This window comes from Trachemys scripta, chromosome 11 (assembly GCF_013100865.1).
Source record: "Trachemys scripta elegans isolate TJP31775 chromosome 11, CAS_Tse_1.0, whole genome shotgun sequence".
NCBI lineage: Eukaryota > Metazoa > Chordata > Testudines > Emydidae > Trachemys > Trachemys scripta.
In genome coordinates this window covers 23915072-23933501 of record NC_048308.1, presented here as the reverse complement: position 1 = coordinate 23933501, position 18430 = coordinate 23915072, and the positions used below count along the sequence as shown (strand labels likewise).

At 40.3% G+C, this 18430-nt stretch overlaps 1 protein-coding gene across 7 annotated transcripts in view; it reads right to left on the bottom strand.

Annotated features, from left to right (window-relative positions):
* MBD5 (methyl-CpG binding domain protein 5) overlaps positions 1 to 18430 on the bottom strand; it is a 242743-nt gene that overhangs the window by 172127 nt on the left and 52186 nt on the right. For all 7 annotated transcript variants that reach the window (XM_034785452.1, XM_034785449.1, XM_034785451.1 and 4 more), the window contains exon 2: positions 10306 to 10402. The gene's annotated coding sequence lies outside the window, so the exon portion shown is untranslated. The remainder of the gene's footprint in view (positions 1 to 10305; positions 10403 to 18430) is intronic.

Sequence of the window (18430 nt, the reverse complement as noted above, 5' to 3'; positions counted from 1 at the left end):
TTTTAATTTGGCTTGTTCATATGGCAGAGATGAATAGTTTTCTTTTACTTTCCACGCTATTTCCAGCATTTCTCTAAATACATTTTTCCCTTTAAAAAGTTTGTGCAATTAAGCTAAATAATGAAGGTAGATCCTACTCCATTATTTTAGCCAGAGGCTCTTCTAGGAAAAACAAAGCTGATATGCAACCAGGGCCGGCTCTGGCTTTTTGGCCACCTGAAGCAAAAAATAAAAAATAAAAAAATGGGGTGGCCAGAACAACAAAGCAAAAAAAAAAAAAACCCTGCGGCGTGGCCCGAGCACAACTGCAGGGGGACCGGCTGGGGGGACGGTGGGAGGAGGGAGCGGGAGGGAGAGAGAGAGAGAGAGAGAAGGGGTCGGCCAGGGCTACAGCAGGGGCGCTGCCACGCGGCCCCTCTCGCTGCGCCACCTTCGGAGGGGAGGGAAGGAAGAGGACTGCCCTTCAGGGCACTCCTGTCCTCCGCGCCGCTGCCCCCTACAGGGCGGCCGATGCGGAACAAAAAAAGAGCGGCCATGCCGCCCTAGGATTGGGCAGAATGCCGCCTCGTTCAATCTGCCGCCCCAAGCACCAGCTGAGCAAGCTGGTGCTTGGAGCCGGCCCTGTATGCAACCAACTGAAGGATTATAGATAGGGCCCTTCCAAATTCATGGCATGAAAAATACATCACAGACTGTGAAATCTTGTCTCCCAAACATGAAATCTGGTCTTTTGTGTGCTTTTACCCTATACTATATAGATTTCATGGGAAGACCAACATTTCTCAAAATGGGGGTCCTGACCCAAAAGGGAGTTGCGGGGGGCTCTGAATGCAGTGCCACCGCCAACAGCAGTGTAGAAGTAAGGGCAGCAGTACAGCAACCCCACCCTACAATAACCTTGCAAACTCCCCTCTCCCAATTCCTTTTTGGGTCAGGACCCCTACAATTACAACACCATGAAATTTCAGATTTAAATAGCTGAAATCAGGAATTTAAAAATTGTAAATTTCATATGACTGTGAAATTAACTAAAATGGACCATGAATTTGGTAAGCCCCTAATTACAGAAATCTTCTGATGTACTACATCCAAAATACACCTCTACTCCGATATAACGCTGTCCTCGGGAGCCAAAAAATCTTACTGCATTAGAGTGAAACTGCGTTACATCGAACTTGCTTTGATCCGCCAGAGTGCACAGCCCCACCCCCCGGAGTGCTGTTTTACCGCGTTATATCCGAATTCATATTATATCGGGTCGCGTTATATCGGGGTGGGGTGTATGTGAAACTGTAAGACAAGATTTTGCAAACACTTCCTGGCAGAATTAGGATATTAGAATTAGAAAAAACAGTACTTGTTCTAGAGTTATCCAAACTGCTGAGTTTGTGTGGATTGAAACATGTGGATGACATGCAAATAAAGCTAAAGCTTTGCATACAAAAGCCTCCACTGCTTATCGCACAAGGTCTTTAGGAAATAGTTGATACTAAAAGAACACATTGATTTTACCAGTTTCTGCCACAGAAATGTCAATGTTATAGATAGAAAACCAATTCACTTTAGTACCACAGCATTTTTCAATATTTTGCCAGTTAGCAATAAAAATAACAAGCAGACAATTTTCAACATAATTTGATCAATTAAGTAACAGAAAAAAACTGTATGGGAATTTTTATTTTCCCTTCAAAAATATGCTTTATTTGCACCATCTTCTCATTTTGAAGCTTGGAAGCCACTTTAATTTGCAATTTATTTACAATAACTGCTTCAAGAGAGAGTTGAAATCTTCACTACATTCTTGATAAAGATTTTCCTCAGCATGATGCAACTGTAGAATAATTGGGGATCATTAAATTTAAATAGGAATTGTGTGTGTTTAGTTATGGGTTTTAACCTTCCTATTCCTATGGAAAGGGAATTTGAACTTGGTGAAAATGGTAAGAGAATTATGTTTAGGCAGTCTTTAGCTTCTTTGTTTAATCCAATATTTCAATCAAGCATTATTTAAAAGATCCCCTAGATTTGATACTACAAAGGGGGTACATTTACTACTGTTTACTAGAAAACAATTTAAAAAATAATAATCACAAGTAAAGTAATATTCAGGGTCAATGAGTCTTGAGTTCCTAACAAATTTAAATATTTTTGAAAATCCCACCATAAGATCTAATCTATGGGTGGAGAAAAATGGCTCAGACCTTCATGAAACAACTGCTTTCTCAAAAGACAGGAAAAGATGAGAGACACAGATAGCCACACACAAAGGGGTCATGGCTATAAGGACATGAAACATATCAAAAATGGCAAAGGGTTTAACAACAGATCAGAAGAAACTACCTATTAATTTAGACTGGAGACAGAACTAGAAACTAGGGCTGTCAAGTGATTAAAAAAATTAATGAGATTAATCATGCGATTAATTGCTGTTAAAACAATAGAATACCATTTATTTAAATATTTTTGGATGTTTTCTATATTTTCAAATGCATTGATTTCAATTACAAACACAGAATACAAAGTGTACAGTGCTGGGGATGTGGGCTCTCGGGTGGGGCCAGAGATGAAAGATTTGGGGTACAAAGCTGGGGCTGAGGGGTTTGGAGTGCAGACTCCGGGACAGAGTATGGGTGTGGGAGGAAGTTCAGGGCTGGGGCAGAGGGTTGGGGTGCGGGAAGGGGTTCAGGGCTGGGGCAGGCAGCTTGGGGGTGGCGCCAGCAGGTGGGGGCAGCACACAGAGCCCCCAGACCACTCTTGCATCTAGCAGCCGGATATGCCATCTATTTCCGGGAGCTGTGCAGAGCCAGGGCAGGCAGGGAGCCTGCCTTAGCCTGCTGCACCGCCGACCAGACTTTTAGTGGCCCGGTCCCTTTTCGACCGGATGTTCTGGTGAAAACCGGATGCCTGGCAACCCTAGACTGTATATGTCTTGCAAGCTGGAGAAGACATTCACCTGCTTTGGAAATTTGGGAAAGAAAAGTAAAAGTTGTGTTCTTCCCTCAGGTTACAGATTGGTTTGGCAACCTGCTTTTCTTGATTCTATGCTTTATCATCATTATAAATAAATAATACAAAAATGTACTATTTCAAGCTTCCATGTACAATTTCAGAAAGTTAAAATCCAATACAAAAGTTTAACAGTATATGCTGTCCATCAATCCTATATTTACACACACAGGGCCTGATCATGGCATTTACCAAACGGGTAAATGATTGAGTCCTTATTTAGGGTTATATACTGTCCACTACAGAAAGCTGTTAAATCAAAACAAAACAAAAAAAGCCACCACGCATGGATCAAGGAGAGAATAGATCCATTAAAGAATCAGAGTGCCTGGGACACTTATTTTGCACAGTCCTTAAGCATGGTCCTCTGAATCCAGCCTATGTGTGAGTTATGCATTTATAATACAGTAGTAAAAATAAAGTGTCAAAATGATTGTTGATAAATGGATCAGGTGGACTGTTAGCTTTGATTAATTTATTTGTATTAGCTTAGCTTGGGAGACCTTTATTGGTCAATAAAGAAGTAGTAACACTGATGGCTAAGAAAATAATAAAATCCCCAAACTAGACATGGCATGTCACATGGTACTCTACTCTGTACAAAACAGCCTTAATTTCTACAAGTATGCCTCTTCTATCTGAATTCTAAAACATGTTAAAGCACTCATGATAATTAAGGCTCTGAACACTTTAAATAAACCAGATCTAACAGAGAACATAAGTAAACACAAAGTTCCATCTCACTGTACATATATAACAACCCAGGATGCTCACCTTAACAGTACTGTATGTACACTGAAAACCAAACCAAACCCACACTCTCTTACTAATACACATTTTTCAGGATTTTTTTTGTAGAAAAGGTTAAAAAAATTCTGGCAAATGACTTGCCCCCAAAGTTTCACTTTATTTGATTTTACTTAGGGTATGTCTACAATGGCAGTGTTACAGTGCCGGCAGTCACAGCGCCGCTCAGAGAGCGCTGAAGGGAAATCGCTGTTGTGTGTTCACACTGTCAGCTGCCTGCGCAATAGCGTGTTCACACTTGCAGTGGTATTTGGAGAGGTGCACTCTGTGCAGCTATCCCAGAGAGCATTGCTTCCACTTCTGCCGCTAAGAGTTGTGGGAAGGCGGAGGGGATCGCGGGACAACCTGGGTCCTGTCCCAATGCCCTGTGATGCATTGCTTTGCATCCCAGCAATCCCTCTACTTCCGTCCGCATTTGGCGCCATCTTTCAACGGTTTGTGTACTGCACGCTCTGCCTCTTCCATCTGCAGGAGTGGATCCCGCAATGTTGACCAGTATGCTGCTAGCTCTCACACGTCGTGAGTGGCAGTGGAGTTATTCTTTAAACTACAAAGGCATGAGGAGTGCGACATTGATCTTTCCACGCTTGGTAGCTATGACATGAGATTGCCTGTGGCATTCATGGAGGTGCTGACCATAGTGGAATGCCACTTTTGGGCTCAGGAATAAAGCACCGAGTGGTGGGACCACATCATCATGCATGTCTGGGATGATGAGCAGTGGCTGCAGAACTTTCAGATGAGGAAAGCCACATTCATGGGACATTGTGATGAGCTTGCCCCAGCCCTGAGGCACAAGGACATGAGAATGACAGTTGCCCTGCCGTTGGAGAAGCACGTGGCAATTGCACAGTGGAAGCTGGCTACTCCAGACCACTACTGATTGGTCGCTAGCCAGTTCGGAAATGTGCAGGGCCATTAATCGCATCCTATTCCGAAAGACCATGACTCTGGGCAACGTGCATGACATTGTGGACGGCTTTGCACAAATGGGCTTCCCTAACCGCAGAGGGGCGATAGATGGCACGCATATTCCAATTCTGGCACCAGACTACCTAGCCACTGAGTACATTAATCAGAAGGGGTATTTCTCTATGGTTCTCCAGGTGCTTGTGGATCCTCGTGGGCGTTTCACAGACATTAATGCAGGCTGGTCCGGAAAGGTGCATGATGCAGGCATCTTTCGGAACGCTGGCCTATTCTGGAAGCTGCAAGCAGGGACTTTCTTCCTGGACCAGAAGATCACCGTAGGGGAAGTTGAAATGCACACTTTGATCCTGGGAGACACTTCCTACCACTCTTCAGGCATCAGCGCAGAAGTAAGGGTGGCAATACCATATCATGTCATCCTTACTTCTGCGCTGCTGCTGGCGGCGGCTCTGCCTTCAGAGCTGGGCTCCCAGCTAGCATCTGCCGCTCTCCAGCTGCTCAGCTCTGAAGGCAGTGCCACCACCAGAAACAGTGCAGAAGTAAGGGTAACAATACAGCAACCCCTTCCCCCCACAATAACCTTGCAACACGCCCCACAACTCCTTTTTGGGTCAGGACCCTACAAATACAACACAGTGAAATTTCAGATTTAAACAGATGAAATCATGAAATTTAGAATTTTTTAAATCCTATGTCCGTGAAATTGAACAAAATGGACTGTGAATTTGGTAGGGCCCTAGTCATGACATTCAGCTGTGTGTATTCCAAACCCTTTAATTATTTCTTGTCTGCTTTCAGCTAGCAGAGTTGACAGGGAAACAAAGTATTGAACTCAGGTTGCCCAAGTGGATCCAAGACCTAATAAATGAGGGGCCTATTTGGCTCAGATGCATATTACACCCCTTAACATAGGAGAAGAGAGGTGAATGATATTAGGTGGCAGTTAGCACCTTTACAGTTGAACTTGGCCCAAGAGCCAAGAAGCTGAAAAACTTATAATAAGAAAAATGTTACTTAACCAGGACAGATATTTAAAAGAACTGAAGACACAAACACACTCCACACTCTTCCAACAGTACTAACTAGATAGTAATCCAAATTTGGGTCACTGAGCTGTGCCCCTATTTGAGTCTACACCTGATGCTCTATCAGCCTTGGTCTGGCCCACTACTAAAATCCAAAATTCACAATTTTACACTGCTTGAATCAGGCATAAAGTTCTGAAGAATGAGCTCTTCCCTGTCACATCACTGCTGCCCAAATGTGTAAGAAGAAGAATATTAGTTCTACAGGCTGGACAAACTTTCTATTAAATAGATCAGTTTTCAATGGGTTGCACTGAATGGTCTTGTATTGCTGATTAAAAGAGCAGCATCCTACCACAAAACAAGTTTTAGAAAACAAGGAAAAGCCTGCAGTACTAAAATTATTAAATTTTTACCTACAATTTAAAAAAATGCAGATGTGCAAACTAAAAATAACGGTTGCTTACAACTCAATGAATATTAGGTACAAGAGCATGTGTGTATTCACATTTTAAACAAATGCAAATTTGGTATAAAATAAAACATGATCAGCTTGCCTGCCACAAAAGAGGAGAGGTTTTGTTTGAGCAGGAACTCCTAAGGCATAATTTCTGTTTTCAAACAGACATACTAAATAGCCTTAGACAAGTTACAAACTCGTTGATAAACCCTTCTATAAAATGGAGATAATAGGATTCTCTCTCACACAGAGGTGGACATTAATTAGCTAATGAGCTAAATTCACATGGCAACATATAGAAGTATTACTATTACTATTTCTACTACAGTGGTGCTATGAATCTCAGTCAACGATCAGGGCCCCACTGTGCTAAATACTATAAATAAATACATGGAGATATACCTATCTCATAGAACTAGAAGGGACCCTGAGAGGTCATTGAGTCCGGTCCCCTGCCTTCACTAGCAGGACCAAGTACTGATTTTGCCCCAGATCCCTAAGTGATCCCTCAGAGATTGAACTCACAACCCTGGGTTTAGCAGGCCAATGCTCAAACCACGGAGCTATCCCTCCCCTGTACAAACAAGCAACCAAGATGAAAGTCTTGGCTCAGAGTACTTGCCATCTAGGCATCAGACAGGACAGAACAGGTAGATGAGACAAACATGTGAGGCTGGGAGGATGAGCTAACAATTAAAAAAAAAAAGCAAACAAAAAACAGTATTACATAAAAACAGAAGTTTCAGCTTGTCACTTGCCTAACAAATACCAGAGAGCACTTATTTGTAAATATCACTGTATAGGTATGTTTTAGGGAGGGACTGAACTTCAATGGAGTTTTACCAGGTACAAAGTTATACCAGACATGAATTTGATCCAGAGTTTCAACATGGAAAGCACAGTATGCCCTCCTTACTGTGGTAGGCATAGAAATTATTCTACACATTTGATATGTACTGATGATAAAATATGTAACAAACAAAATGCCTCCTAAAATGTGTGTGTGTTAACTGAAGTAGATTCATGCTTTACTTAGAAAACAGGAAAACAAAATAAGCATTATGAAAGTTTCAAAGATGGAAACAATTTAGTCCCATTTATTGTACAGGAGGGTATAATTTCTGATCCTGAAACATATGGCTATCAAATGGAATTCTGAAGTATTTACCCAAATGCATAATGATTTCAGAAGCAGAGGTGGCTCCTGTAATATAATCTGATTTAAAAGAGCGTAAAGTACTGCCCTACTAACAGGAACTATTAACAAGCTTTAACAATCTGTACAAATATTTACTGAACTGACGGAACATGCATTAAATGTCAGACAGATACCTGAAGACTGATAAGAGGAATTAAAGTAGCAAGCGTGTAGTTTCAAGGTTTCATTATACATTCAATTAACAAAAAGAATTATGTAATTAAATCCTAATTTAATCTTAAAGTTTAGAAGACTTTAAGAAATGTGATCTATAGAGTATGTGTAAATCAGAAATGCCATTTAAACTAGTTTTATTTTTTTAAACTACATCTATTTTTTTAATAAACTTTTTCAAAGAAAATAAATGAACAACAGAAATTACAGTATAGCCAAGAAATTTTTACAAGGGTGGTAGCTCTCCATCCCAAGATGCAAAACAGGAAATAAGTTTTGGTGCAATACCACACATCTATTTGTAGTCTGAAAAGCACTACCTGAAAGAAACAACCACACAATAGACCAGTCAGTTATGATACTTTTATTCTACCATGTAGAAAGAGAGAGTCCAAGAACTAAATTACTTTTTAGGATTTTGGTATTGTAGCACATGTTGTGCATCCTAATAATCTGCACTTAAAAAAAAAATACATCCTCCATATGCACAGAGTTTGCATGGGAAAGACCCAAAACTGATATATATATTTTAAATCTCTATCACAAAACTAAAAATAAAAACAAAAAGCTCTGAAACGTGTAACTAACATTTGCAAAGACATGCTAGAACAATAGAGAATCCAGGCTAAGGAATCTTCTGATAGCACAATAACTATAAGAATAATGGCTGTTCACTTGGTCCCTTGTTCTGTGGGCAAGCAGAGGTTGGAAGCAATGGAGAGACAGCCAAATAAGCTCCTGTAGTAGGCAGGGACTGCCTCATATTGCAACCTTTCTGATGAAGACAGGCATGGGACTTCTGAGGAAAGTAGGGAGAATGAATGGGAGGAAAAATTGGTGTGTCAGTCCATACCTGAAAGTGTTTCGAGGGGATGTGCAGAACATTTAATTTGATATTGAAAGGCCTCCTGGGCAAATCATATTTTTGAACTGTATGCAACTGCCCCCCACTCTTTAACATGCAGTTCCACTCTGAAAACTGACTTTGTAAAAATGTGTGTGTATGTACGTATGTATGTGTGTGTACATATATTCTCAATGACTTCCATATCAATTTTCTCAGGCTTTGTCTACGTTACTACTTTTGTTGGTCAGGGAGATGAAAAATACACATCCCTGACTGACAAATTTCACCGGCAAAAGTGCTAGTGTGGGCAGAACTATGCTGGCAGGAGAGGCTCAACATAGCTAACGGCCGCTCATTGTGGGTGGTTTAATTATGTCAGCAGGAGACTTCTCTCCTGCTGGCAAAGAGCATCTACACAGGAGACCTTACAGTGGCATAGCTGTGCTGCTGTAAGGTCTGTAATGTAGACGTAACCTCAGTTTACAAGCAATAATTAGGACACTACCAAATTCATGGTCCATTCTGGTCAATTTCATAGCCATAGGATTTGAAAATTAGTCAGTTTCACATTTTCAGATGTTTACATCTGAAATTTCACAGTGTTGTAACTGCGGAGGTCCTGACCCAAAGAAGGGTGTGGGGGGTTGAAATGCTGTTGTAGGGGGATCATGGAATTGCCGCCTTCACTTTTGTGCTGTGTTCAGAGCTGGGCACTGAAAGCAGCAGCTGCGGAGCTTCCTGCAGCTGGAAGAGGCTCCTGGAGGTGGCAGTGAGTCTGATCCCCCCCCCCCCCCCATGCTGCTGGGAGCACCCCAGCCAGGGACTCCTAACTGCTAGTCACAACCAGTAGCAGATTAATGCAAAGACCCACAGGGCCTGTGCCCAGGGGCCCTGTCCAATTTGGGGGCCCCCTGAAAAACTGGCACCCCGAGCCTGGGCAGAAGCCCCAAGCCATTCTTAGACTCATCTAACTAAGCTACACGTGAATTAAACTGGCCTGCCAGGAGTTTACTATATTACAAAATTATTTCTTGATTGCTTTGCTTATTGATCAGCTGTACTGATAATCAAATGTTTACAATATAGTCATCAATAAATTCCACATGATGTCTCAGATTAAATTTTACAAAAACGGAAAGGGAGTTGGATGAGGGCAATAACATTTCAAATCTCCATTTATTAAGTTAACTATAAATAGATTAATTCTTCATGTTACAACAATATCTAAAGTTTTCATTACTTATTCAATTTACCAATAAGTATAATGCATAGAAAAATCACACACGAGAAGTCTCCTGAATGTCTGACATTTGTTTTGGTGGCCAGAGTCCGTACACTTCAGAATAAAGTTAAATATTAAAAACAAAGCGCATGCTGGGTTTTAGCTGCACAACTTCAATTAAAATCAATGAGAGTCAGACACCTAAAATCCTATACAAAAATCTAAGAAAATGTATCACTATATTTTACATTATATGTTGTTTATCATTTCTTTTCCATATATAAACTGTAATCTTCCAAATATATTATCTGCCTGCTTTTTATATTCCAAAACATGACATTCTAGGTATCACAGCCACTACACATAGACAGTGCAGTTATGGGAGGCTATAGAAAACTAAACAGAAGGAAGACTAGTTGAATAAAGTTTCCTATTTTTATAACTTAAGTAAAAAGGAAGCTGTGCTTTCTTATTAATACTATGATGATTACCCTTATAATAGACATTCACACGTCTGAGGAGTTGAGTTGGGATTCCTAATTTTTTGTGCTGTTCTTTATAGGACATATTTGAGATAAAAAACAAAATGTATTAGTTTGTATACATGTATTTAAATATAGACAAACTTTTACCTACCTTTGATGTCTAAAAAACCAGATTTTAAGGATTTTGTCTGTAAACACTATGTTCTTCAACACTTATGTATTCAAAAACCAACATTCTCCAGCACGATCTAAAAACACAAAAAGTACACAATTCAGACTGATTTTAGCATAATTGGGCTTTTTGAAACAAAAATACAAAAATGAATAATGCTGTTATCTTACAATACATTCCCTTTTATTTTAATTCTTTAACTATATTAATAAAATATTATGGTTAAGATTTTAAACGCACCAAATGCAAGAAATCCATAGTTATGGTTCCCAAAGCAATAACACCATTAAAATTACCACCTAATATGTTAAAGAGTACATAAAAGCAATACTGAACATACAGACTGGAAGTTAAACAAGAATACTGAAAGAAAATTAAACTATATCCAGTACAACTCTGGAGAATTAAAATTGTTTAGAGAGAACTTTCAGAAGAGAAACCCTGGAATTAAAAGTTGCAGTTTTCACAGACAACTTTGTTAAAGAACAAATCTAATCATAAAATGCCATTTGTTAGTATTTCTGTTCTCAAAAATAAATAAAATATGGATTCATTTATTACAATGGATAGAATTTTCTGTACCTATATACATTTACATGTCAGTAATCAAATTACATTTTCAAACTGTGGTGGGACATGACATAATGATTCATCTAGAATTTAATTTATATGTTAAAATGCCAGTGGAAAGACACTACACTGACTGCCAGGGCTGGCTCCAGGCACCAGCTTAACAAGCAGGTGCTTGGGGCGGCCAAGGGAGAGGGGCGGCACCTGCGGTAATTTGGGGGCAGTAGGTCCCTCACTCCCTCTAGGAGCGAAGGACCTGCCGCTGAACTGCCGCCGCCCATCGCGGCTTTTTTTTTTCCATTTGCTGCCGCCGATTTTTTTTTGCTTGGGGCGGCAGAAATGCTGGAGCCGGCCCTGCTGACTGCCAAGGGAGCATGATCAGGTCAATAGTTCAGCTATCAGTTTAACACATGAAGTAAGTAGTTTCATTTATCTTTAATTTTTTTTATTTTAATCAACCATATTTCTACAGTAAAATATGGTTGTTTTTGCAGGATTGCAGTCTATTATTGCAATGTGTAGCTTGTGGGTGGACAGCTGCACCTGCGTAAGGCTCCATTAATTATATTAATAGACTTCACATGAACACTGTAGCCTACCCACAGGATACCCAAAGCAGGATCAAGGCCACAGTGATTAAATACATTTAATGGCAACTGTTTTTTGTCAAAAATTCTAAATCTGTGTAGCATGCCTGCTATAATTGAGAAGCTATACTATCTCAGTTTTGCTGTATGGCTTTATCTGTACTGCCAACATTTGATCTATACAGTCAATTTTTTTCCCCCATCTTCAATAAAAAGTAAGTAAATGAGGCCTTTATGCTGTAGCCACTGAAGCTGATGGTAAAGTGCCCAGTAACTTCAGTGGTGCAAGACTAGGTGGTAAATAACTTTCTTCTGAAGGGCTCCTAAACCAAATTAGTTCCATCAGTTTCCGAAGATGAACTTTTCAAATAGACTCTCTGCCAACGAAGTATCAAAGAAAAACTATTTATTATATATGTTATATATATTTTAATTACTGTACGCCCGCATTTCTAATGTTTGTAGAAAAAGAAGCACTGAATTAAGCTATTTTTTTTAAAGTGCATTTTAGTGACAATTCTTTCTGGACTACATGAAAAATACAACAAAAATAGTAAGAATAAGATTTGTCATAGTTGTTGTTTAAAAACAAATCCTCTGCTCCCCCATAGTACATTACATATATTTATACTTTTTATCATGAGACAGCCCCACAAATAAACAAAACAGACAAGTTTATCTATGGTATATGAATATATAACTCACTTGACAGAGGTTTAAAAATTTGAGAACTGGTGGTTTTCGATTAAATAGATTTAATTCTTAAAAAAAAATTCTAGGTTACTCAGACTGGTCTGAATACCACTGCTCTATTCTGAGCAGAAACCTACTCTTCCATTTTTGTAAAATGATCATTGGAGCACTCAAGAACCAAAGTCTTCGTGGCAGAGTTAAACTTAGATTAGCAATTAATAATCTAGGACATAATTTTCGGCTGAGGTCTGGCTGCTGACGCTGGGTTATCTCCACAGAGAGCAGCTATCTAAATTTGGACTATGTTTCTAAAAAGAATGACATTCCTAACCCTTTTTCTTTTTAACTCCTCCCCCGCTGCCAACCCCTTCGTTCCCTCCTTTCACTATTCATGTACATCTTTTGCTATTTTATTTCTATTACCCCCCATTAACATTTAATGTCTATGGTAAGATTGTCTGGTTTTGTTTTGTCTGGTCTTGCAGCTTTGATATGTTGTAAAACTGCGTAATTGGATAATTCTATTGGCCATCCCCTGAGGCGTACAGTATTTGGAAACATATCATTTACTCTTTTGTACTTTATGTTGTCTGTTTCTGTAGAAAAATCAATAAAAATTAATCAAAACGATTTTGGGTTACTATTGCTCTTGAAGTCTACTGTACAGTATACGACTCGATTGTAAGCCTTATTAAATCATAAAAATTTACAAACACAGCTGGAAAAAAAAATTAATTCACTCTTACTATAAGAAAAATAAGCCCAATTAGTGATATTTTACTATTCTTTAAAAAAAAAAAAAAAAAAAAAAAAGTTACATGCTGCTGGAATGTGGGCACATAAGAACATAGGAATGGCCATGCTAGGTCAGACCAATGGTCCATCTAGCCCAGTATCCTGTCGTTCAACAGTGGCCAGTGCCAGACGCTTCAGAGGGAATGAACAGACCAGAGCAATTATCTAGTGATCATCCCCTGTCATTCAGTCCCAGTTTCTGGCAGTCAGAGATTTAGGGATACCCAGTGCATGGGATTGAGTCCCTGACCATCTTGGCTAATAGCCACTGATGGACCTTATCCACAGATTTTCCATTGCTGCAGTATAAAGAAAGAGCCATTTCTAATCAACATAAAAACAGGATACACATTCTAAACTAAATTTTAAAAATAATCTCAAGATGTAACAAATGGCCAAACATGTTGATATTTGCCTTCAGTTGGCCCATTATGTCATCCTCCACTGTCCACTTGTTAAAATGGTCATAACAAGCATGTTTTCATGCTTTCTCCCATGCTGTTCATCAATCTTGGAATGTGCTCCCTATAAACATCAGTAAAACTACCTCATTATCCACTTTCAAAACTCTCCTTTGCCATGATGCCTACAAAACACTTGACACCGGCTAGGCTGTTCGTGTGCCCCGATCACTGCCTATCATGATGACTGTTCACTTGTACTCCCCCATCTACCAGTTGTCTCATCTTATGCTTAGACTATGAGCTCCTTGGGGTAGGGACAATCTTTTTGTTCTGTTTGTGTACACACCGAGCAGAATGGGGCTCTGGTCAATGACTAGGGCTCCTAGATGCTACGATATTACAAATAATAAACAGCAACATTAAGTTAGATTCATGAACAGATAGGTCATATATTACTCATTTGTTCCTGAATCCAACTGCTTTTCAAATACGAAAAAATAATTTCAGTATGTGTATGAATATGGGTAAACGTGAAACATTATGTTTGCATGTTGATCCCAAGATAACCATAAGCTTTAGGCTGGCACCAGACCCTGGGCATTGCCTGACACCAAAAAGTGAGTTTCTTAAAACTGCACAAACGTTTGATGAAAAGGGTCACCAACCTGTCGACTGAGGATCGCCCAGTCGATAGCAATCTCTGGCGGTGCTAAGGCAGACTCCGTACCCTGGCCCTACGCTGCTCCCGGAAGCGGCGAGCGTGGCCTCACAGCCCCAGGGGTAGGGGTCTCCCTCTGCGCACTGCTCCTGCCTGCAAGCACTGCCCCCGCAGCTTCTATTAGCCAGGAGAGCTGCAGGGACAGAGCTTGTAGAGTGGGGCAGCACACAGAGCCATGTGGCCCCTGCCCCCACCCAGGGGCGCATTGGCCCCTTCTGGGAGCGGTGTGGGGCCGGAGTAGACAGGGAGCCTACCTTAGCCTCGCTGCGCCCACTGCCAACGGGAGGTAAGTGCTGCCTGGTGGGAGGCCTCACCCCAATCCCCAGCCCTGAGACCCCTCCAAGAGCCAGCACCCCATACCCCCTCCTGCACCCCAGCCCTGAGCCCCCTCCTGGAGCCAGCACCCAATACCCCCTTCTGCACCCTGAACCCTCTCCTGCACCCCAAACCCCAGCCCTGATCCCCCTCCCAGAGCCAGCACCCGATACCCCCTCCTGCACCCTAACACTATGCCCCAGCCTGGAGCCTCATCCTGCACCCAAACTCCCTCTTAGAGCTTGCACCCCTCATCCCCTCTTGTATCTCAACCTCAGCCCAGAGCCCCCTCCCACACTGCAAACCCCTCAGCCCCAGCCCAGAGCCCATACCCCCTCCTGAACACCAACCCCAGCCTGGTGAAAGTGAGTGAGGGTGGGGGAAGAGCGAGCAACGGAGAGAGGAGGGGATTGAGTGAGCAGGGCGGGGCCTCGGAGAAGGGGTGGGGCAGGTCCTGGGTTACCCTTAGATTCAAAAAAGTGATCTTGGGCGTAAAAAAAGGTTGGAGACCACTGTTTTAAATGAACAGTTACTTTAGATTGACTCATTTAAAATCATCAAGTTGTCTAACTTATTTTTGGTGGAGAATGCTACATGAGACTGGAGAACTAGCAAGATTATGACACGAAAATAGACAAGGGAATGAAACCTCAGCAATAAAGAGAGTTTAACTAAAAATCCCTTCCTATTTTTAACTTATTTTATTTTTTGTATTAACATCTATTTAATTCAATCATCTGATGAACATGTGGGAAATACACAGCTCTTTATTAAAGATTAAAGACACCAACTTTTTCATTCAAGGGCTTAGAAAGCTCCCACTGCGTTTTTTCTAAAGAAACCTCCAGAAAGAACAAGCAATATGTGGGACCAGTATATATTAAGGCAATTCACCCCTGAATTTTGCTGTACAAAGCAGGGTTTACAATGGTGCATCTTACTTTAATATGTTACCAGATTAAGCTGCACTAATGTAAAGCCACTGTGCCACTGGTGCAATTTATCTACATTAGGCAGTTTGTACCTCTATGTAGTCACATTGGTGTGAATTTTCTTAAATGTAGACAGAACCTTAGTATTCCTGATAGCTCCACATGAAAACAACAACTCTTTCATAGAGAATACAAGATCACAAAGCAGAGACAAAATACAGCTACATCATAAAGAACTCCCCTTTATCCCCCTTGCCCCTAAAAGACAAACATTTCTCTCTTCTTTGCAGGTCAACTTTAACAAAAGTCTCTTAACTAGCAGTTTAATTGTTTTCAGTCTAAAAATGTTTTCAAAGATGAATATTTTTAAATTTTAGAAGAAGCTATCAGTCATTATCTTTGAGAAAAACCTGACTTTATCCATTTCTGTCCCAATAAGTCTCTCTCATCTGTTCAAAGCACAAAGTCTAGCACTTTGGGTTGCCAATCTAAGCACGTCATATTGTCTAAAATCTAAATGGTTCTTAGAGTGACACAGTGCTTTAGGCCCCGAAATTTAGACATGAAACCGAACACACATAATCATACCATCTACAAGGTCAAACATAAGCATTAAAAAAAATCCCAACCATCAACAACCCTGACCCCACAAAAACTACTGAGACCACAGCACCCAAAAAAGATTCAAACAAACATATACTTCAGTGTTTATTTTACATATATATTTTAGCCCAACAACATCCACTGACATGTGATTCTATGTAATCAAGATGTAAAAAATGTGTGTATTGCACTCAGCTTTATGGTATCTATTAGCTATTCCTAGGCTTGACTAGATAGGAAAACAACAGGTTCAGAGTGGCTGATATTAATATTCTGCAATAAGATGGAGAACAGAAGCTATTACTCAATCCATGAGATCATGCCAATCAGATTTGGTACCAGACTACTTCTCTCCCCAGACATTTTCTGTACCAGGTTGTCCAATGACAATTTGAACTTAAGGGGCAATTGGAAGATACAGAATTTTGGGGATAGAGGAAGATCGAATATGGGATTCTGGGAGGGAAGAGGGAGAGAACAAGTGATTTTGAGGGTCTTGAAGGAAAGCTTAGGAGGATCATTGTGTATGTAAGCAAAATAGAAATAAGATGGCTGGGGACCAAGAGTTGTTATGGGGGAGTGAAAGAAAGAATCTTGTCTTGCTGAGGGTAGTCTACAATTCAGGAAGCTGAGAGTGCTGGAGAGACTCATAGCTTGTTCAAGAAAACCTGGAGTAAGCTGGGGTAAAGATAAAGCCAAAGTCCCAAACACCACTGCCTGACTCTCGTCTGCTGTTCCAGCTCCATCTGCCCAAGAGTCTGGAAGACTGATTGTGCGGAAGTGTACGTGAACCTCCTACCATTTTAAAAACCTTGCTTTTACTTTTTCTATTTTTGTCATAATTTTTATAAGCTGGTAGATGTCACCTTTTTAATTTTCTTTATTTTGGGGTGCGAAAGTGATAATGTGACTATGTGCATACAAGTACCCAGAAAGGACCACAAGGAGAAGATGCCAGACAGAAAAAAGTTCTCAAGGTTTAAACATCCCTAAATATTGTCTCAAACACTCATTAAAGTGTTCTGCATTTAAAAGTCTTGAGAGAGACTTGAGATTGTCACCTGTTAAATTCTGGTAAAGAAGAGCTGTTAACCTCGGTTTATCAGGAATGTTCTGTTAAAGTTTGTATTATAATACACCTCTACCCCGATATAACGTGACCCGATATAACACAAATTTGACATGGTTTTCATAGTACTCCATTCTATGATCTACAACTAAACATTGCTTCTCTGTTTTTAATGAACAAAGTATTTAATGACATTTTATCTGAGCTGATAACCTTCTTCTTTACTTAGGTCAGTCAGAGCACCATTGACAACAACTCATCAACTAAAATATTAAATTTAGATACAAGTGTCCATTTTTATCATTAACACCTAAAATATATCTTTCAATTTATTATGAATCTTTTCAGATTTATTGGCCAGCATTTCTAATAAGTATTTGCTGATCAGGGATGGAAAGGAAAGAGATGTATGGCAAAAAAAAATCCTACCAAGATGGCCAACAGATCAAGACTAAGTGCCGAAAGAACTTTTCAAAGGGACAATATCTTTGCAAATATTTGTAATTTTAGCTCACAATCGAAGTTTGAACACCACAGCAAACTTGATTTGAAATAATCTTATGCCGGTGGAGATACATAGCTAAATGCTGATATCACTGATTTTTAAAGAAAAAAATTACAGAGATGCAGACGGTGAGAGTTATAGATCTAAAAGCATCTATGTGTCCTGTAGCCCATAGAGCTAGCTTTAGCATTTATTTTATTCAACAGTAACGCAAGGCACCCACAGGTCTGTATTCTGTAAGACACTGGCTTCAGCAGCTAGCATAAGGCTTGGGGCCTATGAAAACTCTGGCACAGATAAATGGCCTTATGGTCACCTCTAATTTTGAGGAAGTGACAATAGTGTTTAAGGGGAAAGTTTGACCAAAACGACACCAGCCAATCACAGGAACATGAGCTAACACCAACTTCTGGCTATCTTATGATGGGAACATCTGTGGATGTTTGACCACAAGAGTGCCATGGCAACAAATTGACGTATATGATAAGCTGAGATCATTAGTATACTAAATTATAGGAGAAGGGCACCCCAACATTAGTAGGGTGAGGAAATACAAATAAGGAGCAGGGGAGAAACCCCTGCTGAATATGCAGTAGACACAGTGACATCAGCATAACATATTATAAAAGTTGTAGCCCAGCCTGTGAGCAGGAGAAGAGATGTAGCCCTTGGAAGGTGCCAGGATGATTGCCACTTATGACGATGAGGAAGGTAATGGCTAACATTTCAGGTTGTTTTGCAAGGGATGGTCTGAGTATATGGACGTTCAGATGTACAGTCTGTATTATCTCTATTTACCTTGCTGGGTTAGAGTGTTTGTGACTTTGCTAAAGGTATTAATAAACTATTATAAATACATAAGGGTTCCTAAAGTGTGAGTGTTGCAATTGTGCACATCAAGCTTCCCAACTAA